Here is a 27,478-nt window from a genome sequence, read left to right as displayed (position 1 = left end):
AAGGCAGATTCCTTTTCTCCGAGACAAGGACAGACCTAGTTGTGTGCGGAAAGTACGGCCTTGTACGGGGAGGTGACTGCCTCCTTGGGAAAATGCCTGCACTGCTGATGCTGGCCACTTGTCCCCCTCTCATCGCCGGGGCCATCCTTATGCTCATCCTTACCCTAATATAGGAGAGTCACAACAACACAACATATGCCACAAAGACCCCATTTCTGGCTCCAGTCTGGATTATAGCCAAATGGCTATATAGGTTACCCTAAATACAGCAAACTTGAGTTTAGGGAACCCCAAATTGGATACTTCTGGCAGAATAGTATATACTGAGCTAGTGTAGCCTGACCCACTTCTAGCCCTCTATGCCCACCCCACCCACCCAGAACAATCCCTAGGTATGTTGGATAAAATAGAAAATAGTGAGAACTTCCAAGGGAAATTCCCACATGCCAGAAGACATTGATGCCACAGGCCTGTAAGTGATTCCAACCTGGCCATAGGCTCTAGATTCTAGGGGCTGTGATGTTTATGCTCACATGGGAACTGTTTGCCAAACGGGACAAGAAAAATCCACCCCCCCCACACACCCACCTCCAGCGCTCGTGTCAGGCGTGTCAGGCTTTGAGTGTGTGTGCTTGGGGCACAGGGATGGGAAATAGAAATCCAAGGTTACACTGTTTGAATAGCTATGGGGTCTGTAGTTCTACCACCTGCAAAGTATGGCAACTCAGTTGTTTTGACAAAGACACTACACTGGTTTGAAGCATTGACAGCTGTCAGGCCATGGTAGAAGGAAACCTTAGATCCCTCTGAAAAAGTTAACAAGCCAGGATGTGGGACACCGTCACAAAGAACAAGCCACACTAAGGAGAGGCTGGCATTAGGAAGTACAGAAGTAGAGCCTCAAGAAAGCAGGTATTAACAGTGAATCCCAAGACTGCTTTCAACAAGGGCCCATCCTGCCAATTTGAGCTTTCTTCTGAGGATTAATGAAAATTTCTTCCCAGAGGAACAGGGCATTACACCCAATCTGGCTTACTAAGCAGATGAGTTTCAGTTGTAAACACTAGCCGCTGCCACCGCCCGCCCCCCCATTACACTTATCCTCAAGGTTTTCTTGAGAATATTTAAATTCCTTCATTGGGAACCTTTTATTGGAGAGATAGCTGGTCCCCTTGAGCTTCTGTAAAGAGATATCTTTCTAGCAATTTTCCTTGTTCATTTCCAATGGGTCATTCTGAAGTAACCCACTAACAAGGCTTTGTGTTAAATTATTTTAGCTTCTCAGCAAATCACAGGAAATGTGTTTGGCTGAATTGTTAAGCAAACCCCCCAAGGGAGACGGAAGCCAGGATTGTTTGAAGGTCTCTGGGATTCTTTTAGAGTGAAATCAAAGAAACAGGGTAGCCAGGCAGGGTTGGTAAACTATCTTAGATGAATATAGTTTGACCTTCTCAGTCCATGGTGGAAAAATGGATGGGGGATTGCGTAGAACTCTGGACAGCCACCAAGTACAGCCCATGCAGTGACATGCACTATTGGCAAACATGGACTGAGGATGCCAGAATTAAAGCATGATCCTTTGTTTATTAATAGAGTGGTGAAATCTCTAATGTTCAATTTTTTTTCTGCTGAGGCATGCAGAGGGTACCAAAAAGTGTCCTCTTGACCTAAATGTGATACCATACGTCTCAAGAGAAGTCTTCTTTTTAATACTTAATAAAGTTAAGTATTTTCTTCTTGATTTGGGCCTGATTTCCTTCTTTTAGTACAAATATTCTGGCCACATGAGTAGATTACACATATTGACATTAAAGCATCACAAAAGGATAAGCAGAAATAGGCTCATGTGGTGCCAGATTTAAGAAAGATCTTCCTTAACATTTGCCTTAGTTAGGGCTGCTATAACGGAATACTGTAGACTGAGGGGTTTAAGCAACAGTTTATTTCTCACAGTGCCGGAAGCTAGGAAGTCCAAGAGCAAGATGACAGTCCGTTTGGTCCTAGTGAGGGGTCTCTTGCAGACAGTTGACTTCCTGATATGTTCTCACATAGCAGGGAGAAGGGGGAAAGAGAGAGAGAGAATACACACATGCAAATTCTCTGGTGCCTCTTCTGACAAGGGCACAAATCCCATTATGAGAGCTCCATGGCCGTATCTAAACCTAATTACCTCCCCAAAGCCCTGCCTCTAAGTATCATAACACTGGGGATTAGGCAATATATGAATTTGGGTAGAGGGACGTGAACATTTAGTGCATAACAACTTTTTTTAACAACATTATAATTAAATTTTGCATATACTGAAAGCCTGCTATGTATAGGCATTGAGACAGGTGCTGGCTGTTTGGGCATAAAACAGATAAGGTATCTTCCCTTGGAATACTTAGAATCCAGGTAGGTGGTTGAGAGGTAAGCCCCTATGTTCAATTACAAGCAGAATGAGGTGGTGCTGAACAGTGGGGGGAAAACGGGATGGGAAGGGGCTTATCTCTTTTAACACCATGCATTAGGTACTTAGATTACTCCGTTTAATCTTCAGAACAATTTTAGGAGGTATAAAGAATTTTCCCCAGTTTTATGAATGAAGGAATAAAGACTCAGGAAGGGTTCGTAGTTTGCGGGAATCACATGTGAAGAGTCAGAGTAGATACTCAGATGGAGTGACTTGGCCCCCAAGTCAGCCCTGCCCACTCTCCTGCAGGGCTCGCCGCTCCCAGTGAAGCCACATTGGTACAGAGGGGTCAGAAACTGCTTGGGATTTTCTCCTTGGGTTTCTCTCCCTCTCTTTCTGCCTCACTTGCACTCGCATGCATGCCCTCTCTCTCAAAATACAACATTTTGGGGGAAAAAGATATTCCTCAATTACTGGCAGACTGAAATTGACCCCTTACAGAGTGATAGTCATTAATCTAATCATTAGATGTCCTTGTAGATGATTTGATGAAGTGGGGGAAACCCTCAGCTCGTGTGCCAGAGATAGTCCTCTGAAAGCAATGGACACACTATCACTTGGCGTTCTTACTGTGCCTCCTCTAGCTCTCAGAGAAATATTTTTGTGCTACCAGCAGCGACTCTCTTTACAATTTGTAATTCTCTCATTTCCTCTCCATATCACGGTTCTTGTTGACCCACTGGTCATATGCTAGTTAACGTTTCAGAACATTGATTGTCGAATTGTGTAACCTATCCTTGGAGAGGAAGTCATCTAATGATGCTTGATGGGAAGACGCTCTCGTCCTTCTGGCTTGGGTTGTTTGTTTTCCATGGCGTGTTGTGAAGGCATGGCATGGGGGAGCAAGGCCGATGGGCCAACATTGTTCAGTCTCTTGGGGCAACCATGTTATGGCATGTTTGCTGCCTAAATGTGAGGGTGGCAAGGATATCAAGGTCCTGAAGAACCAGAGACCTATGTTTGCTGTGACTTTGAGGATGCAGAGAGGCCGGTAGGGAATTCCTCGGGGAGTTCTACTCCGATCCCCCTGCCTTTTTTTCAGAAAGAAAGGAAGAAGCCAGCCACATGGGAGTTGTGTGTATATTTAGAGATGGGGACAAGGGTCCATTTGTTGCTTTATCTTTGAGACCTTTAATTGCAGCCCTATGCCCCTTACTGTGGAAGAGAAGGATTGGACTGTCTGTAATAAAATGGCCTTAAAATTTATCCAGGATTCCATCCAATTGAAGGTTGTCATATTTCACTTCAGAGACATGTAAATTACTCCAACTCATAAAAACAGGGGTGGGAGGGAGGGAATTAGGCATATATCTCTCATCTATTTGTCTGATTTCCCAAGCTCCTAAATCCTAGTTTTAGAGAACTTCCTCTACACTTTTGTCATCTTGCCTTTTCCCCTTTCTTTCCAAACCCTGTTTGTCTTTTTATGACTTTGCTTAATCCTTCCTCACAAGTTCTCAAATCCTCATGCTTGAACCCTCTGCCTAGGCTGCTGGATTTGGTGGTGGGAGGGGAGGAACAAGAGGCCATTCCACAGACTGATGTCAGGGTGCATTGTATCTAAAGGCCAGCAAGACCATTACCCTTATGAGTGATCTGCTTGTTCCTATGGGCCTATTTCCCTTAGGAGTGTCTGAGCAACCCAGCTTTGCGTTATACTACAGAAGCCTTCTAGAATGAATGTTTTGGAAGGGGGTGTAGGAGTTAGTGCGGGGAGAAAAGCCCAGCTCATCATACTCCATTCTGTATTGGCAATAAATATTGGTTGCATTTTCAAGGGCCAAGAAATAGCACTACACACACACACACACACACACACACACGCACACGCACACGCACATGCACAAGCACACAGAAACAGCCTTTGACACGTTTAAGGGTGTCAAGAGTAAGAGTAAATACTCTAAAAAGTACTCTCATTAGAGTAAGGAGACTAGATTAAATTGGCTTATGCAGTTCTCACCATACCTCTATACCACATTATCAGTGATCCAGGGAAAATAGACTTTTCTCTGTGGTAGGTGGAGGCTGGTGGTAAATAAATAGTGGAGAAACAGGTAAGCCCGGTCTTAACTTGACTCCAGCCCCACTTGCTGACACCCAGAGAAGCCAGAGGATTGGTGCCGTCACCAGGAGCCTGAACTTCTCCGTCCCTTCTGTTAGTGAGGACCTGGCTGGTGAGGGGCGCTTGTCTGCATCACTGAACCTGTCCCTAGGTGTCTTTGTTTGCTTGCCTGCCTTTTCATTTTCTTCTCTCTTTGTAGCCTTCACCCTTTCTGTTCATTCTCTCTTTGATCTTTTCTTCTTGCCCTATCTCTACTTTTCTGCTTACTCACACTCCTATCCACCTGGAAAGATGAATTGCCTTTCATTAACCTTTCCAAAGCCTCAGGTTGACCACGGGCTTTGTTGCCCATTGAGCCAACTCGGATAGGATCGACCGAGTGGAAGTCCCACGTTAGCTTCTGGGATGGACGTTCTCCAGGCATCCTTGCGAGGTGTCTGTCCTTGTCTTTTGTTTAGTATCACAGGAGTCAGCTTCGAGAATGATTAAAAAGAAACATTGAAAAATAGAATAAAGAAGAAAACTCCTTTAATTCCACCATGGTAATGCAGGTATCTTTTCCCCTAATGCTTTATATTTAAGATTCACTCTCCTTTGTTAAGCTGTGGATTTCTCTAAGCTTCTAAATGGAATTGGCTGCAAAACAACCAGGTTCTCTCTGTTTCAAAGGAGATTTAAAGTACTTGATAGAACAAGGCCAGTCTTTTTGGTTGCTGGCCAGAAGTGAACTGACCCAGTTTCTAAAACTGTCATCTGTTTGCTGAGGTGTTTTCTGTTGGTGGTGGTGGTGTGTGTGTGTGTGTGTGTGTGTGTGTGTGTGTGTGTGTGTGTGTTATTAGGAGAGGTTTATTTTATTCGTGGACTCTATACATATTTTAATTCCATATTATCTTGAAATGAAGTCACTTCCAGCCAGGGTCTACTACCTATGACAGAATGACTAAGAAGAATGCTTTTTCTTCTCTGAATCTGGTTTCATCATTTAAAAAACTACCACTCAGATCAATATCAGTATTAACTGAGAGTATTAATACAAAAGCGCATTGTACAGTTTTGAGCACTATATAGCTGTAAGATACTCTTAACAATTTTTTCTAAGATATTTATAATCCTGGACTTAAAGATTTTCCTTTAAAAAAAACAAAGGCAGTCTGTAATGATTATCAATATTATTTACAACATTTATTAAGAACTATCTATGTGACTAATATTTCCCTCAAAGAGTTTTTATTTTGACTTTGTTGTATAACCAATATACATGAAAATGATGTAAAAACACTTGGGGTGGCAGGGCCATAGGGGAGAATCCGTAATTGCTTTAGTGCAAACTGTATACCCAAGCTCTGAGGGAGGGGGGATTATGGCATGATTGGAGCTGGGTGGAATTTCCTTGGGGAAATTGTGTTCAAGAACCCTTGTCTGTTTGTTATTATCTTCTTGTACCCACCTTTCCTGTGTTGATACCAGTGTGTACATTTGAATAGGATTGTGACATCAGACATCTGTCCAAGGCATTTGGACAAGTTTCCCAGTTACATGCTGGGCTATAGTTTTTTAAATGTATTGATGGGGCGCCTGGGTGGCTCAGTTGGTTAAACGTCGGGCTTCAGCTCAGGTCATGATCTCAGGGTTCATGGGTTTGAGCCTCGCGTTGGACTCTGTGCTGACAGCTAGCTGAGAGCCTGGTGCCTGCTTCAGATTCTGTATCTCCCTCTCTCTCTGACCCTCCCCTGCTGGTTCTGTCTCTCTCTGTCTCTCAAAAATAAATAAGAAACATAAAAAATTTAAATGTATTGAATTACATATATTAAAAAGGAAACCGCATGTGTAGAGTTCTACTTTACTTTTTTTTATTTTTTAACATTTATTTATTTTTGAGCGACAGATCATGAGCAGGGGTGGGGCAGAGAAAGAGGGACACACAGAATCAGAAACAGGCTCCAGACTCTGAGCTGTCAGCACAGAGCCCGACGCGGGGCTCGAACCCACGAATCGTGAGATCATGACCTGAGACAAAGTCAGACACTCAACTGACAGAGCCACCCAGGCGCCCCTAGAGTTCTACTTTAAAACAGAAATGTGGGACGCCTAGGTGACTCAATTGGGTAAGTGTCCAAGATTCTTGATTTCAGCTCATGTCATAATCTCATGGTTAGACAGACTGAGCCCCATGTTGGGCTCTGCACTGACAGTGCAGAGACTGCTTGGGGTTCTCTCTCCCTCTCTCTCTGCCTCTCCCCAACTCATTAAAAAAATTCTTTTTTAATAAAACAGAAGGGACACCTGGGTGGCTTAGTTGCTTAAGTGTCCTACTTCATTCAACTCAGGTCTTGATCTCACAGTCCCTGGGTTTGAGCCCTGTGTTGGGCTCTGTGCTGACAGCTCAGAGCCTGGAGCCTGCTTCAGGGTCTGTGTCTCCCTCTCTCTCTCTGGCCCTCCCCTGCTTGCACTCTGTCTCGCTCTCTCAAAAATAAATAAACATTAAAAAAAATACAAATGTATTAGTATCTGCTTCTGGAAACTCAAAAAGTTATATGCATAATTTTCTTTCCATCATCATAGATTGGTTAAAATTAGATACTGAATTTTCTTGACTTTGAAGCAGCAATTACCCAGGCATCAGGTAAATAAGAGGTGTTTGGATGTCTTTAGGCTACAAAGTCAGAAATCTGGGATCTCTTCATGTTTTATGTCATTGTTAAACTATGTTATTGCTCTGACTGAATGTGGTATTTTCGTTGGAATCCCTGTGTCTCAAATAGTCAGGGAGTGATCTGCAATTTCCTCTCCGTATCTTCTGATTTGTAAAAGAAATGTAATAATATGTTCACAGAATAGTAATGTGTGTGGAATAGGGGTTTATCTTTTGAAAGTATAGATTACAAAGTCATTTTCTTAATGGTGAAAGATGTTCATTTAGGGAATACAGCCTTGGACTTCTCTGTGTCCTCGATTCAGCAGACATACCCGGGCCTCATGTCATTCTCCAGTAGACAAAGGCCGAGTGCTAAGAACTAAAGGTGATTATGATTAGTGGGATTATGACTACTTTTTCCTTTTCCTGTTGAACATTTTCTATATTGTTATTATATTGTTATTAAAAATTGGGGTCACCTGGGTGGTTCAGTGGGTTGAGTTTCCAACTCTTGATTTCAGTTTAGGTCATGATCTCATGGTTTATGAGTTTGAGCCCTGCATCTGGCTCTGTGCTTGGGATTCTGCTTGGGATTCTCTGTCTCTCCCTCTCTCTCTCTCTCTCTCTCTCTCTCTCTGCCCTTCTCGTCACACATACTCTCTCTCTCTCTCTCTCTCTCTCTCTCTCTCTCTCTAACACATGAAGTAAATAAATAAACCTAAAAAATTCAAAAATAAAAATAATATGTATTTTAAAGCACTGCAATTGCATGCAAACCTGTAATTCTAATCTTCATAAAAAGGTTCATATATATAAACCCTTCTAGATGCAACCAGAAAAAGTAACGCAGAAATAAGGTGATTACAAGGAACCTTACAATGTTTGTTCTCCTATCAGATTCACCCTTAGACATCTTTCAAAGAAGAGGCTCCAAGTCTAATTAAGTGGTTGAAGATATGTTCTTTCTTTATTTTTCCTAGTATTTGATAAAGTAAGAACCCAAGAGTGGCACAATAACTATTTTACTCTAAAATGTAATTCAAGTGAATCAAAAATCCTCCCTAAAGAACCAATAGCATGGATAAAAACAGGGACTATGGTTTCATTTAAGGGGATGTTAAATCATCTGGTTTATTTGGCTCATGGAAAACTGACCTCCTCAATTCCCTTATGGTAGGTACTCTGTGGAAGGTCCTATCGATTGAGCCCTGACTGTGGTATAACCAGTCTTAAGCAAATGCTTGTCTGTTCCTTTATTCCTTGTAGGCAGCAGGGAAGGCATTGAGGTCTGGCACAAAGTAAGTGGTACTCACATGCTAGATCCTTTCTCCTACCAAGGAGGTCCATACCTGAGCTAGAATCTCTTAAATAACTGATCTCTCTGGCTTATTGATCAGTATATCCTCAGTATCCTGCACCAAGTAAGTACTGAGAAAATAGTAGTTGAATGAATGTTCTTGTTCCTGTGTATCTGCAGTCACTCTGAGCATATAATATCCAGCTTTTCCTTGGCCACTGGCATATCCAGTGTCTGTGACCTTAAGACTTTTGATTTGACTGTCTACACTTGTGCTGTCCAATATGGTAGCCACTAACCACATGTAGCTATTTACATTTAAATTTAATTAAAATCATATAAAATTTAAAATTCAGCCCTTAGCTGCACTAGTCACACTTTCAATGCTCAGTAGCCACATGTGGCTAGTGGTTACCATATTGGGCAGTACAGGCATGGAGCATTGCCATCATGGCAAAGTTCCACTGCTGTGTGTCTTCCTAAACACCAGCTGATGGACTTCCCCCTTGTGTTTGTAGCACAGCTGTCTGCTTTGGGAAGTGAAGTCTACAGCAACGAGGAGAATCTTTCCAAGCTGCCTCGCACTGTGACATGTCTGAGCCCTTGCTCCAGTCCCTGCAACATGAACAAGGTAAGAGATACTTTTGAGAATCCAGCCTTTGTGTCTTCTTTATGGTACTCTGATTTTTCTGGGTACATAATGTCTTCCCATGGTGTAAGGTGGTTGCTTCTCCTGCCACAAACATTCCAGAGGTTGGAGAGTTGTGTGACCCCAGAGTGGTGTTTATAGGCAGGATCACAGGAGGTGGTGGCCATGCTGTGGTTGTATAGTCTTACAGATATGTCACTGTGTTTGTCAGAGGCTTCTGATCAGCTGAAATATTGGTTGTTCATGTAATTGCCTTGGCATGAATGTTGGAAGATTGAGGCTCTGGAGCCAGCCTATCTGGGTTTAAATATCATCTCTTCCAGATACTAGCTTTGATAACCTTGGACAAGAGGTTCAGTTTCCTTGTGCCTCAATTTTCCCATCTGTAAAATGCTGCTGATGATAGTGCCTACCTTGTAGGGTTGTCAGAAGGATGAAATGAGTTAATATGTGCACCATATTAAATTATCATAGTACCTATTTACATTTAAGCATTTGATAAATATTTGCTGTTGTTTTTGATGTTGGGGACACTGTTGTCCCTTAGACATTGATGCAGGAAAGTCTTAGGTGCATCTACAACATTTCCGTTTATTCCTTGTTTGACTCATCAAGTAGCAATTGATTACCAGATGGGCACGAGGGCTGAACGATGAACGGGGCTTGGGTTTTCCTGCAGCAGGTGCAGCGTGGGGGCAGGGTGGCTAGTGGCTTCAGTGAAATATACGCCAGAAACTCTGGAAGCACAGAAGAAGCATCCGACTTTGGGAGATATGGAAAGGACAGTGACATTTTGAGTCAGATCCTGAATGATAAATGGTCATTTCTTAGACACAGAAGTAGGGCAGGGCATTCCAGGTTAAAGAAACAGGCTATATTTCTTAGGCACAGAAGCATCTGGGAAAGTGTGGCATGTTTAGAGACCAAAGAGCTTGGGACAACAGGACTTCTCAACCTCAACACTGTTAACATTTGGACTGGGTAATTCTTTATAGTGAGAGGCTGTCTTTCACATTGAAGGATGTTCAATAGCATCCCCCTTCTCCCACTTCCATTGTGAAAACCAAAAAAAAAAAAAAAACCCCACACATTGGCATTGGCTAGTGTCCTTCCCTTGGGGGGACAAAAATACCCCTGGTTGAGAGTGACTGCATTGGTGGGAGCTGGTAGGTGTAAGCCCAGAGAAGGAGGTAAGTGTCCATTTTTAAGGGCCACTGAAGGATCTAAAACAAGGGAGAGACATTTCCAGGGACCTACAAGAAGAGGTAAATTATCAGACTATCTATGGGTTGTGATGGAGTTGGGCAGCGCTTTTAGACACTGTGGCCTTCACAAGGTATTTTGGAGTCCCTAGGCTTTAGTAGGGACTCCATAAAGAAGTCCATAAAGAATCTCATTTGTTGAGATTCTTTACTAAGAACCCCTTTCCAGCACTAATGTTTTTCATGGCCATCTGTTTAGCCTTCTTGGGGCGGCTGCATAACCCTACTGGAAGAGACCAGAAAGTAATAAGCAGTTGTTTTTTTTTTTTTCAGAGATTTTCATTTGGCAGAGTTAAGACTAAGAGAAGGAAACCTTGTTTCCTCCACCCCACCATTGGCTTAAATATTTACCTTTAAGCAGTCTTTGAGAGGAGAGCTCTTGGAATACTGGAAAGTAGGCAGGTTTTCCACCCCAGGGTCATGACTGGAGGGTGGGGAAGTGAGGGGATTCATCACTGTGGCCTTTGCAAACTTTGACTTCTATTAGTTAGAGTTTGGTGTACTGAAATGCTAAGACAACTCTTGGGAAATCTCTGATTGGCAGGCACAGCTTGCTATGATGGCCCTGCCCTGAGTTTCTCCAGAGCAACTCAAGGACTGATGTCATAGTTTGGCTCCTGATACACAGCTGGGAACCAGACGCCTCAGACATTTCAAGTGTCTCAGTAGGTGTGTCTGTTGCTTTTGGGAAGTTATGTTCCGCCTAAGTGGCCCAATGAATGCTTTATTTTATGTTATTTTAATTTAAAGTAGTGATTAAGCATGATGTGTAACCTTCATAGGTCAGCATTTTTCTTACGGTTTTCTTGGCATGAGACAAAGAATAGATCACCCTCTGGGGGAGGAAATAGATCTTCTCAGCGTACGTAAAACCAGACAATCATCTCATCAATTCGGATATGTAAGTAAGAATGCTGGAAATATTTTTGTGGGTGTGATTGATTTTCTAGGTAGATTTGTTCCTAGAAAGTTGCAGGCATTTTAATTGTGCACTTTCCACTTATTTGGACATAGACTGTAATTTTTTTTTCCTTCCCAAACTCCTGCTAGCTTATGGGACCCTTTAACTGAGGAGGTGTCAGGATGCAGAGTGGCACAGTATTCTAGGGTCCAGTGTAGTAGCTGTGAGTGACAGGGCAATTCTGATCACAGGGAGGTATTAGCATCTGTCTCTCTTTGGGGTTATTTAGAGATGATAGCTCTAAAAACAACAGGAATGGCCCCTATGGCCATTGGTCAAATGGATTGACCCTTTGTCTGACTAATATAACCAGGCTGACCTGATAGTGAACTGCTGTCCACCAAGTAGGACCATCATTACTCATATTCTTGAACTTCTATGTGTAGCAGAGTCTGCGGACACACCAGGAAGGGTTATAATTCTGGCCCTCAGAAAGTAGCACACTGGTACATTAGTTTATACATAAGATTAATACAGAGTAGACAGTGGATAGCCTCACATTTATTCACCGTTTCAATATTATAAACAGGCTTTAATGGTTGTACAGTTTGCCTTCATGTTCTGGTCTTACATGTTAAAGGAATTATGGGTACACGGGTTTTCCCAGGGCACCCATTCTCCCTGGCTCTCATGCAGTTTTGAAGACCCACCTCTCCAAGTTCCATACTCTCCATAGATCTTTTTGTAAGAGCTGACTTTCCAATCTTTATATTGACCCAAAACTTTGTGATCGGGATTTAACTTTAAATTTTGTCAGAAGTTTTTATCCTCTCTACTTTCTCAGGCATTCTCTTGTTAATATGTATAAATATAGCTTTTAAAATATAAATTTCTGCTAGTAAGAAGTACTAATGTTTTACATGTGTGTTATTTATACATTATCATGCTGTAAAGAAAAGATTTTAGTGTGTTACTTAAAAAATCATAGCCAAATGGGAGGCAAGTTAGACAGGATGGGATTTTGTAGAGGCAAATTGGGCAGGATGATACATATTCAGTACATACCACTATGTTAGTTCCCAAAACCACACTAACAGGAATAGTGTTCTGCTCTTGAAAGACATCTCTTCCTAGCAGCAACCTTGGAATTACAATTTTAAACTCTTTCCCTCATGGTTGTCATTTTCATGAAGGCATATCCCATGCTGTTGTCTCCCTTGAATTTATGAGGACACTCCATCTGATAGAAAAATAATCGATTTTTCCGTTATTATACAGAATGCTCCCTTCCCCCCCCCCCACAGTGAAAATGAATCTTCTTGAGAACAGTTTCTTCCTTCTTATGTTCAAATAAAGCCAGATCTGATTGCTGTTGCTTTGGACAAATGCCTTAGCATCAAATGAAGTAGAGTAGTATCTCTTATCTCTCTTGGTGGGTGGATGCTACTGTTTTGCTTAATATCTGCCCAGCAGAGTTTTGTCTCTGAATATTTTACTGTGCCAAGTTTGAGGCAGTTTCACCTTTACACTCAGATCAATATCTCTACAGTCAACTAAAGAGTAAAACTGAAATTTAGTTTTTGCCTTCATTTAAAGTTTTTCTTTCTTGGCCCCTCCTTAATATGAAGCAGTGAGATTCAGAACTCATTACCCCTCGCTCTCCACCTGGCATAACACATGACTCTTCCTCGCAAAACATCAAGTCCCCAGCACACCCTTACCAAATGTGTCCTGGGTACCATGCACTGTGCTTACAAGACACCAGTCAATGATAAAAACAAAGGTCTTTGCCAACCAGGGCTTCTGTTCTGCCCAAGGTAAGGAGGGTCATCTTATTTCAGAAGTTTTACCATTTCAACATGCACATAACATTAAAACTTTTTCCATTTTAAACTTTTCACTTGAGCAAGTTGACAGAGCTACTGGATGTGATGTAAGGAATTAGTGACTAAGAAACAGAGAAGATTTTCCATTCCCCTCTCTAGGACACTTTTGGTTGTTTCATCAAATGGCCCATCTATATTCCACCCTCATTTTTCTGCAGGCAATGGCCAAGCTCCCTTTGTGGCAGGCTTTGAAGAACTATTGTACACATCTAAAACCAGGGACATGGAAGAAAATGCAAATAAAAATTAAGTGATCTTGGAATAAGGAAGGCTTTATTAATTTATAGTGGCAGAAATTATAAAGGAAGAGAATGTACTTGACTATAGCCTCAAAATTTCTTTCCACCACAAGGCATTCTGAACTACCCTAAAGACAAAAGACATGCCAGGACAATATTTACAACATGTATGACAGACAGTTAACTTAGCTAGTTTAGTAAGAGTTCTTATGAATTAATAAGATAAAAATGATTACTCTGATAGAAAAGGGGTAAAGAACATAAAGACAAAACAATAAATGAAAAAAATATAATCAATAAATAACATAAGAAAATGCTTAACCTCAACAGTTATCAAAGAAATGCAAAGTAAAGCAATGAAGTGGCATTTCCTACCTATACAATTGATGAGGATTTGTAAAATGTACTCAGTGAAAGTTGGAATGAGACTCTCAGGCTTTCTCAGACACGGAGAAAGAACACATTTCTCCAGGGAATTTAAACAATGTGTATCAAAGCCTCAAAAATACACACACCTTTTGACTTAGAAATTCCACTTCTAGAACAGTTACCCAAAGACAGTTGCCATGGATGTGTGCAAAAATTGAGCTAAGGTGTTCATCACACATTATGATAATAGTAATTGTAAAAGGCAATAATTGTGGTACAGCTATACAATAAAAATACCAGGGAGGGATGAAGGAATATCTAATGACATAAAAAGGTGTTTTAAATAAATTGTGGAGAAGGCAAGTTATATAATGATATGTGTAGCTTTCATGATTTCATTTTTTAAAAAACATACATGTTCTTCCCACAGAAAAGATTGTAGATACATCAAAATATTAAGAGCATTATCTTCTTTTTGTTTGTATATTCTAAATTTCTTTAGCAATGTACATTCTGTCATTCTAAAAATAATACATAAAAAGACATTAAGTTATATTTAAGATATGAACGTCACTATTTTTTTAAATATGCATGATAAAAAGGCTGGAAGGATATTGCCCAGAATGTTGGCCATGTTTCTCTCAGAGAGTGGGTACATGATATGTATTTGTTTCTTATTTTTAAAAATATGTTTCTGTATTTCCAACTTTCCTACAATAAGTAGTAGTTGTATATATGACTAAAAATCAGGAAAAAAAAGCAAGGATTTTAAAATAAATGTCACCTTAGTTGTTTTGCATTTGAGGTACAAATGGATGAAGATATTTAGTGGACAGATGGGGAAAAAAATGAGCCCTTGGGAATGATTCTATCTGACATATTACCAAAAGGAGTTTTTTAATGTGCTAATGGTTTGGGGGCAATAGTAAGTAGAGAAATGCTCTAGAAAAAGGTATTGTCCTTTGATTCAGTGACTAAAAGAATTTTAATGGCATTACATCATCTTACTCAGTATGCGTCATTTCTTCATCCAGCTTTTCAAAAGTCTTTCCTGGTGTATACAAGTTCAGACCAGTGATTCTCAAACTATGGTTTGGGAATGCCTGGGAAGCCCATTCACAGGCCACCTGCCTTATGAAGGTCAAAACTACTTTCATAATAATATTAAGACTTTTTCTGGCCTGTTCCACTCTCTGTTGAGTATATGTACAGTAGTTTCTCAAGAGGCTACACAACATGCAATGACATTCATCCCTGTGATGGCTGTTGGGATACATGCTTGTGTTTTCATGTTCCAAGATATCTCAGTTTGAATTTTTAATGTGGTGAACATTGATAGAAGTAACTGATATAAACAAAAGTCCTTAAAGTCTGCAGCAATTTTTAAGCATGTCCCGAGGTAGGAGTTTGAGAACCAATGAGCTAGACCGTGCCTGCGCCCTGTATTTGGCAGTGCTTATTCTTTTTTTTTTAATATTTTTTATTTATTTTTTTGGGAGAGCGCAAGTGGGGAAAGGACAGAGAGGGGGACAGAGGAACTGAAGCAGGCTCTGTGCTGATAGGCTGACGGCAGCCAATGTCAGGCTTGAACTCACAAACCATGAGATCATGACCTGAGCTGAAGCTGGACGTTCATGTCTGAGCCACTCAAGTGCCCCTCGATAGTTCTTATTCTAAATAGAAGCTGTATCCTAGGCTCTGAGCAGTAAGTGCCCTGGACATTGTAACACATCTGTTCTCACCTTCTATATCTTTAAGGAAAAACTGCCCCTAGTCCTAATTTACAAAATAAAAAAAAAAGGCTTTATAGAGTTCATGAGGCTAAATGGACCCCATTGTTGCCATAAGGCCAGTATAGCACCTATGTTACATGTAAGTCAAATTCTGCTAAGTGTGGGCGTGTCTAGAAATGATGAAATTGGGCTTCTGTTCTTTTCCATGCGCATCACACTGGGAGATTCAGTGAATTTTTAGGAAGAAAACAGGAATATAATTCCCTTCTGCAAAGTATAGGTGTGCAAATTCAATGTGATATAGTAGATGGTCAGTTTGATATGAAGTAGGGAGTAAGACAAATTTAAAATAATTAACTGAGGGGCGCCTGGGTGGCTTCGGCTCAGGTCATGATCTCACGGTTTGTGGGTTCGAGCCCTGCGTCGGGCTCTGTGCTGACAGCTAGCTCGGAGCCTAGAGCCTGCTTCAGATTCTGTGTCTCCCTCTCTCTCTGACCCTCCCCTGCTAATGCTGTCTCTCTCTGTCTCTCAAAAATAAAACAAAAAACAATAAAAAAATTTTTTAAGAATTAACTGAATATGTTTATGCATATTTGTTGTTAAAATGTGTGCATGTATATTACTTGTTTGCACATGTAAATACAGATAAAACATACATGCTATTTGAGAAATGCTTCCTAATCTATGTAGAATGATCTCTGGATACAGTCATTTCTACCATGGAAGCAACATCATCGTTTTTATGTCAGTACCAAGGCCTCGCCTCCTTTCTCCTTAACAGAAACACGTTTCAGTTGGTCTCTTAGGTGCACAGCTGACCTCTGAATGCCAAGGGAGCTCATGGTGGAGCAGTGGTCAGTGCCTATTCTCTGAGAAGCAGTCTTCATGGTCCAGGGTATACGTTGAAAATTTGAACCTTTCTGTCCAGAGAATTTGAGCATCAGATGAATAATGTGGAGCTGGAAGTCAGAGCCAGCCCTACCTAAGGTCCTGCACATCCGCTGCAGGCTTCACGTGGGTGTGACAGTGCCTTGACTCGAAGGTGGAGGTGTCAGTGGCCTGACTTAACAGCTCCCAATCATGTCAGAAAAGATGAAGGAGCATCTGAACAGGTAGGAGGCAAATTAAGGCTGTAGAGTAGAAAGGCTGGACTTTTGGTTTAAGATCATAATGGCCCCACAGCAGGAGAAGAGATATGTTTTGACATGACTGTAATATGATTTCAAATCTGAGAGGCCTATTTTGAATCATGATAAGCCCATTGAAATGTGGCCATAGTCTATAAAATAGATTTCATTTGAAGGAAAGAGGATATTCAATTTCACCTTGTTTTTTTCAGTGACACTTCACACACATTGTGATTGCTGGTTTTGGGATCTTATTCATCCTTATTTCTTAAAGATTTAAGGGATAGCACCTAGGATTTTCTTGATTATAACAAGTTTTGTGCTTTTTTTCCTCCTTAATTGATGAACTGCCCCATACCAGCCTTCATGTAGAGCTTTAATTAAATGTTGACAGAACTGGTGGGTTCTCGTTCTGCATCACCATAGTGAACTAAGCCCACACAAGCCCACAGTATAATTAGACAGGTCCTTTGGACACGTGATATGTGCCATGACTTCTTTCTTTGATGCTGGTGGTGGCCAGGTCCCTGTAACAAAGGGGCCAGTGGATTCTGGCCTTTGTAAATCTGTCTTCCAAGTCCTCAACCCTGCCCTTTTTCTCTCAATTAGTAGGCCTTAATGGGAACAATTAAGTTACATCGTATTTAGTTAATTGGTGATTGGAACCCTGACTATTTAGGCACTTAATCTGCAGCTTGTCCATCTTTAGAATATTAACAAACAAGTCGAGTTGCCTCATGTTGCGAACATCTCCTCTCAGATGGTGGTATTGTGCTGGGTATAAGGGAAAATGCATAACTGAGAGATTACTTCCAACCCAGCTTATTAATTTGAGTACCTAATACCTCACATTGTCCTTTTTTCTCCTGCATTTCTTTGTGGTACAGTGGTCTTACAGCATGTAGCTCTTTGCTCATATTCTTTCCAGTTCCCTTTTCTTTTATCTTTTGTCTCTGTAAAATAAGCCTGACACCATTTTCTATAAGATGTTTTCAGGGAACATTGTGCTTTTAATATATGTGCACCATTGACTTCATTCTTAAAAAATCTCATAATGTGTGATAAAATTAGTAAATGCACTAGAGAAGGAGAGGTGCCTGTTTAAAGTATATAAAACTACTTTTTGCAGATATTCCTCAGTTAATGTTCAGAAGACATTTTTCCAGTCTCTCATAAATGACAATGTTAAGGTTTAAATGCAAACATTTAGATTTTACTAATCACAGTTTATATGTTCTTCTAGGTTATTTATTTCATTTTCCTTTTTTTATGGAATAGTTTTGTACCTTCTTAATGCCCTCAGATTTTCATAAAGTGGCACTATCCTGAGAGGCTAGTCTCCATTAAATATAAATATAAGCGCTTGATTAAGATAACCAGTCCTAGCCAGCGAGGTAAAGTGTCATCACATGTCACGGTGATGGATCAAGGAACACCTGTTAATTAGTTCAAGACAATAACTGCAATGAGTTTTGGAGGAAAACAAAGGTTGGTTGAAATTAGCAATATCTGCATCTTTTGTTTTTTCTTAAATCCATAAACAATTTGTTGTGAAAGGTCTAGGCTGGGATTATGGCATTTTGGAGGGGGTCTGATTATAGCTAAAAATAGACATGTGTATTGAAGATCAGAAGAGGAATATTAAACAACTGAAATTTTGTGAAAGACTGATGCTGGTTCATTGTAATAATTTCCCTAAAGGCACATTAGTAATGCTGCTAAATACAGACTTTAATAGACTTTAATAGTGTGTACTTTAGAGGCCTGATACACAAAGGAATAATGTATAAAACATTCATTATGGAAAATTGCTACCTTTTTTATTTAATAAGAAATCTGTTAAAACAAAACTATTGCATTGCCTATGGCATTATGTTCCTGGGTACTAGCAGACTGAAGAATAATTGCTACCATCTTTTACATTTTTTTTACCTATTCTAATCAAGTTGCAATCATATTTACTTATTTGTTCCATGAATGAAAATAGGGATTAAAAAAAGTATTTGCAGTGGATGGATGCTTGTTCAAATTGTGGATCAGCCTCCATTTACCTATGTAATCTTGGGCAAGTAACTTACCATCAAATTCTCTTTCTTCATTTGCTGGGGATTGTTCTACTTACCTTGGAAGGTCATGGTCGGAGAAGTTAAATGTTGACGCAGTAGACTCTCCACATCATAGGCACTCAATAAATGCTTCCTATTATGATTGCTTTCTACATTTATTTCTCTTTATATTGCTTGTTTCTATGGATGACAGTTGGGGGGGGAGCAGGAAGGGGACAAGAGTAAGAAAAAGCAATTAAAAAGGAGCCTCGGTAAGCAGCTCTGTCGCCAAGCCTTGCATTGGATTTCAATTTGATTTTAATGTGCTGCTGCTGAGAGCCATGCTGTTGAAAAAGAGAGAAGAGTAAGAAGCAGATGCTCCGGGAAGAACAGTGGGGCATTTATCTCTTTTAATGAGATAACATCATTAGAGTGACAAAGTGCAGTGAATCGATACTCGAAATGGACTGGTGCTATCTTCCCAAAGTGCGCCGATTGTTATACTCACAACCTTAGAATCTGCTGAATCACGAATTCTGTCTTCTCTGTTATTGGAGCCACTGACTTTGATCTCACCGTATGGGTCCACACCTTAGGGAATCCCCACAAGAGCAGGAACTCGGACTAATTGGATAAATGAGAAGAATCCAGGGTGATTTATAAGTTGCCCTGTAATCAGGGAACCTCAGAGAAAGGAGGTGGGCTTCTTTTTTTCTCTTTGGCTTTAAAGGGCCGTGCATCCTAACTCTTGTCCCCTCTGCCTGCTCTCCTTGCTGTCCGTCTGCTTCTCGATGTAGTGTCAGAAACACTAATCATGTCAGACTGTGACACTGACAGCCCTGACATTAACAACAAAGAGACAAGAAGGAGAGAGAGAAAGAGAGACCTCGGAGGGGGAAGGTGAGGGACAGCAGCAGGGGAAGTAGTTTTTCTTGCACATAAAAGCCATAGCTGCAAAACCACCAGTGTTCTGGATATATCACAAGGAAAATTAAGGAAGGAGCGAGGTGAATTCTGATGGAGACAAAATTAGGCTAGGAAGATTTTGTGCTACTATATTTTCCATCTTAGATTTCAGTGTGTAGCCTACATTATAGTTGGCTGTGGCTATGATTTCATCTCACCAAGAAATAAAAAGCTATTAAAATCTTTCCCTTTCCATACCCTAGTTTTTCACTTTGAAACAAAGCAAAGTTAAGCACGGATCTTAGCAGGAAGTGTGTGCTCTCTAAGGTTTTCCATTGACCAGATTCCCATGGTTTAATCTGAACAATAGCTGCTTCAGGAAAGAAGTCATCTGTGAGAGATGTTTTCTGGCCGTGACAGAGCTGACTCAGGGACTGTTTAGTGTCATCCCCCTGCCGCCTTACCTTGGCCTCCCCAGCACCTGCCAGCTGCAGGAAATGCTTATGTTACTGGACAATTTGGAAGGGGGCTGACTATGGCCAGGTCTTCCAAACACCCCTGAGGTTTCTCTCCCCCTCAGGTACCTCTTTCCATTTGGAGTTGTTCTGGTGAATTGTCGCAGGTCTCTGTCTTGGATCAGCCGTGACCTGGAAACCTGCTGCCACAGCTCACATGTGTTTTGAATCCAGATGCTGTGATCTAAATTGAGCTCTGAGCTCAGGCTGAATCATCCTAGCTTTTCTGTAAACACAAGAACCCAGCTGCCAGCTCAGCTTTTGAGGTATTTTGAATTAAAACTCTGTCTTTTCTAAGATATTTTACTTTTTCATTACACAAGAAAAAAAACATAATCAAAAAATAGAAAATGATGCATTGTGCCATGTCAGTTACCTTATCATAATGGACATACGTTTTAGGTCTGTATTTGAGGACAAAAGGTGTTGGTTACATAGTGACTTCATCTTCGGATTGATTACAAATAATACCAATTGAGAACTCTAGAAAAACTGAGACCTCGTTCTTGTCCTTAGTACCCAAGTAAAACTCTATACACTTGGGCTACTTGGAAGAAATGCTTTTCTGAATTTGTAAAACTTTTTTAAAAAAGTGAATTATAGCATCATTTACACTGTGTACAGCAACCTTGACTTTGTGGCTTATTTAAAATTCTTAAAGAAATTCTACTTCTACTGGCAGAGGAGAGTACATTTGTACCCTGGGGAGGATTTGGGGGAATTACCCCAAAATATCTTCCTGTAAACTTACAATTTTTTTGAAGTTCCTTTTTATCCTAAAAATTTACATGGATTTTATATTCTCTGTGATGTGTGCATGGTGTTTTTTCATGTAAAATAACTTTAAAAATTACTTGCAAGTTAAATTACTTCGTTAAATATTGTGTCAGGTAATTTAGTTGTTATAATGAATAAGCCCTCAAAATTCATGGTTTGAGACCACAGAAGTTTCATTTTTTGCTAAAGTATCCATCCATGTAGGACGGATCCAGTGTAGGATGGATACTTTAGCAATTTACCAGTTCACTTCTGGTCAGTGAATTGCTTTTATTCAGCAGTTATTCAGGAATCCTAATCTCAGACTCCTTCCATCTTTCGGCCTCACTGTCTATATTAGGTGTCGAGGATGCTGTAATAGAGTACAAACCGGGTGCCTTAGATAACGGAAATTTATTGTCTCACAATTCTGGAGGCTAGAAGTCCAAGATTAAAGTTGAGCAGGACTGGTTCTTTCTGAGGGCTAAGAGGGGACGATCTGTTCCAGGCCTCTTTTCCTTGGCTTGCCAATGGCTGTCTTCTCCCAGTGTTTCTTTGTGCTGTCCTCCCTCTATTCTTGCTGTGTCCAAATTTCCCCTTTTTATAAGGAGGCTGGTCATATTGAATTAGGGCTCACCCTATTCCGGTATGACCTCTTTTTAACTAATTAGACCTGTAATGATCCTATTTCTGAATAAGGGCACTTTCTGATGGTTAGGACTTCAACATATGAATGTGAGGGAGGGGCACAATTCAACCCATAATGTCATCTATGGAGGCTTTTGATTGTTTGCATCTGGCTGGTAGAAGAGAAAGAGAGCACAAAGAAGCAACATTCACTTTTTAATCACCATAGCCTTGAAGTGACTGGGCATCTTTTCTCTTCATATTCCATTGATGAGAACCAGTCACATGACCCCACCTGAATGCAGGGGGCTTGAGAAATGTAGTCTCTGGCTGAGTAGTGACTGGGCTAAGTAGCTCCAGGCACAAGTATGTGCACACAAGCCATCCCATCTTTCTAGGAGAAGACATCTTCTGTGTCCCATTTCTTCTAGTGCTCCTGAGCATGACCATCATAGGGCACTGAAAGAGGTTTCCAGAGTATCCAAGTTTTAAAATTCCATTCTGCCATGACTAGGAATGCTTTTCAATAATGGTCCAACTATTTACATAGAAATGAGTGCCTAAGGCTTACTGTTTTGTTTTCATAGGAGTCTAATATATCCTCCAAGGAATTTTATTTACAGTATTAATGGGCATCTTCTTTTCCTTATGAAACTAGTGAAATCCAAATTAATTAGCTTTTACTATCTGCCAAAAATTTAACTTGTGGTTAGAATGATTTCCTACAGTACAGGAACTTTCTTTTGTTACATGTTCTATTATTACTGAAAAATGATATGCATCCAAGAAGGGGGAAAAAGGATATTGTGAGTGAAGAGGACAATTATATAACCCGCTGTACCTATCTCAAATGGCTAGACTTTAGTATTTAATTATAAAAGTCTTGTCTCTCCTATCAGGTTAGTCATTATTTCAAAAGTTGAACGTGGGCTTTATAAGTGACTAAGTAATTGCTTTGTATGTTCCTTTTCAATTACAGTAAGAAGTCATGAATTCTCTACATTTAGAACTGCTAAAAATTATTTAGATTTGCTTGTTGAATAGGTTTCTTCTAAAAAAGGACTCAGGAAAAAAATTTCCACTGTAAATTTTTGGCTTCTCAAAGTAATTTGTAAGAAATTTCCCACAAAAAAGATACTGATAGCAATTTGAAAAAGATAAGTAGAATGCAGTCTGAAAACTTGGTAGGTAGTGTGAAAACACATTAGAACCGCTGAAACATAATATTTAACGTAGGCTTTTAGTCATGAAGTTCCATGTCCAGAAACCATTCTCTTACTGTTTTATTGTTCTAGTACTTTAAAACACTGACGTTATCTAAAGACTTAAATAAACCCATCAGTGGTACTATAGATTTCCTTTTGGTCAAAAAACATGACAGTGGTACTTTAGTAAAGATAATCACTTGAATGATAACCTTTTAATTTTTAGTGGTAATAGTTTTTAATATGCCAAAATAGACTAAAACAAGGATTGGAGTCATTTTAAGAATGAATTAAATCCTTATTGATTTAGACATTATAAATTCAGACTTTGGAGAAGGGTATAGGATGAAGTATATCCTTTGTAGATTTTTGAAAACTAATCATTATTTTAATTTGTTATAATAGACTATGTTATTGCTAATTTTCACAGCCAATTTGCAAAACTTGATCTTATTCCCACTTTGCAGATGGAGGAACTTAGAGATGTTTAAGTAATGAGACCAATATTGCATGTCTAGATATAGAAGATCCAGTCTCTGAATTCAGATCTTACTGACTCCAAAACACAGGCACATTCTGTCACATAGTCTTGTAGGAGAATATTTGTTGAATTGAATTTGAACTATATTAGATGAATTTGCTAAGCTAAAAGTAAAATGGAACATCCCAGAATGAATGTTTGAGTTTTTGAAAAAAATCCATTTGCATGTGAAGAAACTAATGTAGTAGTTGGAAATTAGTTCCATCTGATCATTAAAGCAAGTCTCTAAAACTTGCTAACACTTTAGTTAGCAGACTACCACTTCCTAAATAAATGAGCAGTCTATATATGATTCAGAATACTTCTTAAACATCCATTCTGTGACTAACAGAGTTCTTTAGAACTCAAGTTAGGTTCCTGAAAACGAGTTTCTAATTCATGCTCTCACACTTGCCCCTCTCTGAATGTGCCAGGTTATGCAGCTTTTATTGATTTGTGGAGGCAAACACAGAAAAAGGAAGCCTTGAACCAAGGGTGGGCCCAGCCTGAGGGCAAGATAAAGAAAAGCTGCCTATTTTCTAGTGACAAGCTCAGCTAGAACCCTAAGATAAAAGAAAGGTGTATTCCTCTGAAAACATTTTACCTTTTCACCTTTCCTAGCAACATGATAAGCCTGACTTCTGATGAAAAGGATGATTTGGAGTTTTGAGGGGTGTCTATATAATTTTCAGTTTCATACCATTTATGCCGTTCAGGGTTTCTGTGTGACTGTGGCCAAGTCACATCACCTGTTTGAAACATGTATGTATGAGGAAGCAGTGCGAGTAGACCAGGAGTTAGTGTCCCTAAAACGCCAAGAATTGAGACCCGTATTCAGCATGCATATACATTTTTCTGGAGAGAATGGTTCAGAGCTTATTATTACATCATATTCTCCAGAGCTTCAGCACACAAAGAAATCTATAGGCCAGATTATCTGAGAAGTCTATAGGGACTGTAGCATCTAGATTTCTATAAATTTTATCGTGCCCAGGCTGTCCTGGACAGCACAGATGAGAAAATCTGCCTTCTGTCTATCTACATACGACATGTAAGGGGAACGTGGGAGTATTTTTATTGTAGACTGCTGCCTTTTTGCTCTCTAAGATGAACATTCTGTGCATTGTAAATGTTCAATAAGTGTTGGGGGATGCGACAAAATTTTGTTATTAGCAGAATAGTGGATTAGTGAGAAATGAGTTGTGGTGTTGAATGAACATCTTTTTATGGGCCTGAACAATTTTTGTAGTCATCTGCAGTGGTAGTTTAGAGAGTCGTTTAAAATAGAAGCTTTTTTAAATTTTTATTTTATTTTTTATAGTTTATTGTCAAGTTGGTTTCCATATAACACCCAGTGCTCATCCCAACAAGTACCTGGGTGGCTCAATCAGTTGAGCGAGCGTCTGACTTTGGCTCAGGTCATGATCTCACAGTTCCTGAATTTGAGCCCACATTAGGCTTTCTGCTTGTAAGTGCAGAGCCCACTTCAGATCCTCTGTCTCCCTCTCTGTCTGTCCCTCCCCCCTCATTTTGTTCCCCCCATGCGAGCGTCTGTCTCCTCTCTCTCTGAATCTCCCCTTCAGATTGTGCACACATCCTTTCTCAAAAATAAATACACATTTAGAAAATAAAAATAAATGAAATAGCACCTTATTATTCGGAATCTCAGTTGAAATGTTATGCCGGAAGGAGGTGCAGAGCTCCTAGAGCGATTCCCTCAGTAGGAAGCAGAGGCCCAGAGGTGCGATGCTCTATAGTTGCTCCTGCTTCAGTTCTTTTGCGGTCCTATCTTCAATGTCAGCACGTTGTCCTGCCGGAGAGCCTTCTCGTGTGGCATGGCTTAGCAGGTTCACCTGCCTGAAGCAAGAGTCCTGTTGCTCAGCAAATAAACAGAGGGGAGAATAAGAAAAGCACTCTAGCACCTCCTCGTTTGGTAGGGAAGAGAAAGAATTAAAGAGCATCCCTGTCCAGCTATTCAGTTTGAATCTAAAGGAAGTCTACTTTTGAATGTGATTCATACATTCACTGCATTTTTTTCTTTTTTTTTTAATGTTTTATTTATTTTTGAGGTAGAGAGAGAGAGAGAGACAGTGCAAGCAGGGGAGGGTCAAAGATAGAGGGAGACCCAGAATCGGGAGACAGGCTTCAATCTCTGAGCTGTCAGCACAGAACCTGACATGGGGCTCAAACCCAGGAACCATGAGATCTTGACCTGAGCCGAAGTCGGACGCTAAACCGAGCCACCCAGGCGCCCCTCACTGTATTGAAACATTGTGCTCCTCCCTCCAGAAAATTCCAATCCCTTTAAAGCAAATAAAAACAGTTTCTTAGAGGCTTAGATATGCCTTCCAAAAAAATTAGTGATGTTTACCTACATTTCTTCTCTCCAAACATTGTAATTTTTTTCTGTTGGTAGATTTTAAAAATTTACATTTCACTCCTTAACATGAATGTCTACACATGTGTGTGTGTTTTGCAATCATTTACTCTCTCAACTTCCGTTTAAAGTTTAGCTGTGTTTTCTTTGGAAACTTTGTAAAAAGGGAATAATGATAGGCCACAATAATACCATTTGTCTTCAAAGTTGCTATGAACAATCACATTAAGATTTATTTTCTGGGCCAAACCTGAAATGCAAAGTCAAAAGGAGCCAAATGTCCACAGTGAGGCTGATTGTATTTTGGAAACAAATTTTATTTCATTTATTTATTAATTAATGCTAAATGCCTACTACGAGAAGCTCTTTTTATTGCATTATTATTTTTTATCATTTTAGGATCACCACTTCTTATTCTAGCTATTTAACATGAAATGCTCATGAGTATAAATCACTTTTTAGAGTTGTCTGAGCTGGACTGGTAGTATGAAGTAACTATCAAATTTTTCAATAGGAACAGAAAAAACAGTATAAAATATTATTGACTATATTCTTTGAGTTTATTAGGATAGGTTTACAAATTATCAGTGCCTGTTTAGTCATGAGTGAGTACACAGTGTGGCATTTATGTATGTATTTTTAATAGATATAAATATATTAGTGCCCAGGTACCCAATAATGAACACCCTCAAAATTTGAATTTCAAGGAACAGTGGCAGAAAATATCATCACTTGAAACTGAAACTCTCAAACATCAACATAAAAATGGTTGAGATTAGCTATGTGTAAAGTTCCCAGAAGGTAATCCACACTTAGCCCAACCCTTGGTCTGTCTACTCATTTTCTGATATCCCATCAACACAAATCAAAATAAATGTAGATAATATTAACTCAGCTTAACATTTTGGAGATTATAACATGTTAGTATCAGAAGTAAAGCCTTGGCTTCCGGTCCTTGTGGCAGCTGCCAAAAGAAGTTGGGGAACCTGAAAATTGCAGAGATGACCCTGATTGTTGCAGACCAATTGGCCACTGTCTATTGCCAATACATTTTAAGTACATAGGTTTGAGGACATCAACCTAGGATCACTTAGTCCCTTGCCATCTCTCTGGACTTCACTCTTTTCCCCGGAAACCCCTGACCTCCGCATTGAGGACCAGAAGTTCCACTGGTCCTCTGACTGCATGACCTGGGTTGAGGCCCTGAGCCTCTCCAGGCCGCAGCCTCCTCATATGGAACATGGACACATAGGTGCCGCAAAGGCTTGTTATAAGAGTTAAATGAAATCACTAATGTGAAAGTGCCTAGGACAGATCTTGACCCATGGTAGGCTCCCAGTAAATGTTTTACTTAAATAATAATAAACTTGCCCCAGTATTATATTCTTCTGGGAAGTTCTATTTCTCAGTGCAAACGGATAAGTAAGCATTCCAAGTAATCTGTCAGTCTACCTTTTATGACTTTGGGTAAGATGAACGGTCTTTATGTGAACAGACACAAATGATTTCTCTTTCATGCAAACCTGAGACCTCAGTGGGCCTGGCCTCCTTGTGACCTATGAGCTGCAGGAGGAAACCCCCAAGAAGAGACTGTCCAAAGCATTTGGCTGGCCCCTACTTAATTCCTACTAAATGGATGTTAGTCCCTGTCAGAATTTTGTAGATTGGGTTGAAGAGTTACATGTGTGTGTGCGCATATGCTTTTAAATAAGACCAAAAACCTAAATATATGCATGTACCATAGCAAATGAAAGAAATATGAATCCCACTCACAATATATTTTTCAGATGCTGTTAACCGGGTTTATTTTTACTTTGACAGATACTTCCGTTTAGGGGGTGCTTTCCACAGGCAGATTGTATTGTGCAATAGAAAATTCGGTAAATTTTGCCTCTAGATTTCCTCCAGATCT

General features: G+C 40.0%; 1 protein-coding gene across 5 annotated transcripts in view; it reads left to right on the top strand.

Annotated features, from left to right (window-relative positions):
• The window catches only part of BACH2 (BTB domain and CNC homolog 2), a 358,199-nt gene that overhangs the window by 85,434 nt on the left and 245,287 nt on the right, over positions 1-27,478 (top strand). For all 5 annotated transcript variants that reach the window (XM_029943601.1, XM_029943598.1, XM_029943600.1 and 2 more), the window contains exon 2: positions 8,968-9,080. The gene's annotated coding sequence lies outside the window, so the exon portion shown is untranslated. The remainder of the gene's footprint in view (positions 1-8,967; positions 9,081-27,478) is intronic.

Source organism: Suricata suricatta, chromosome 7 (assembly GCF_006229205.1).
Source record: "Suricata suricatta isolate VVHF042 chromosome 7, meerkat_22Aug2017_6uvM2_HiC, whole genome shotgun sequence".
Lineage (NCBI taxonomy): Eukaryota > Metazoa > Chordata > Mammalia > Carnivora > Herpestidae > Suricata > Suricata suricatta.
The sequence above is the reverse complement of the archived record's forward strand: the minus strand, read 5'-3'. Positions and strand labels throughout refer to the sequence as shown.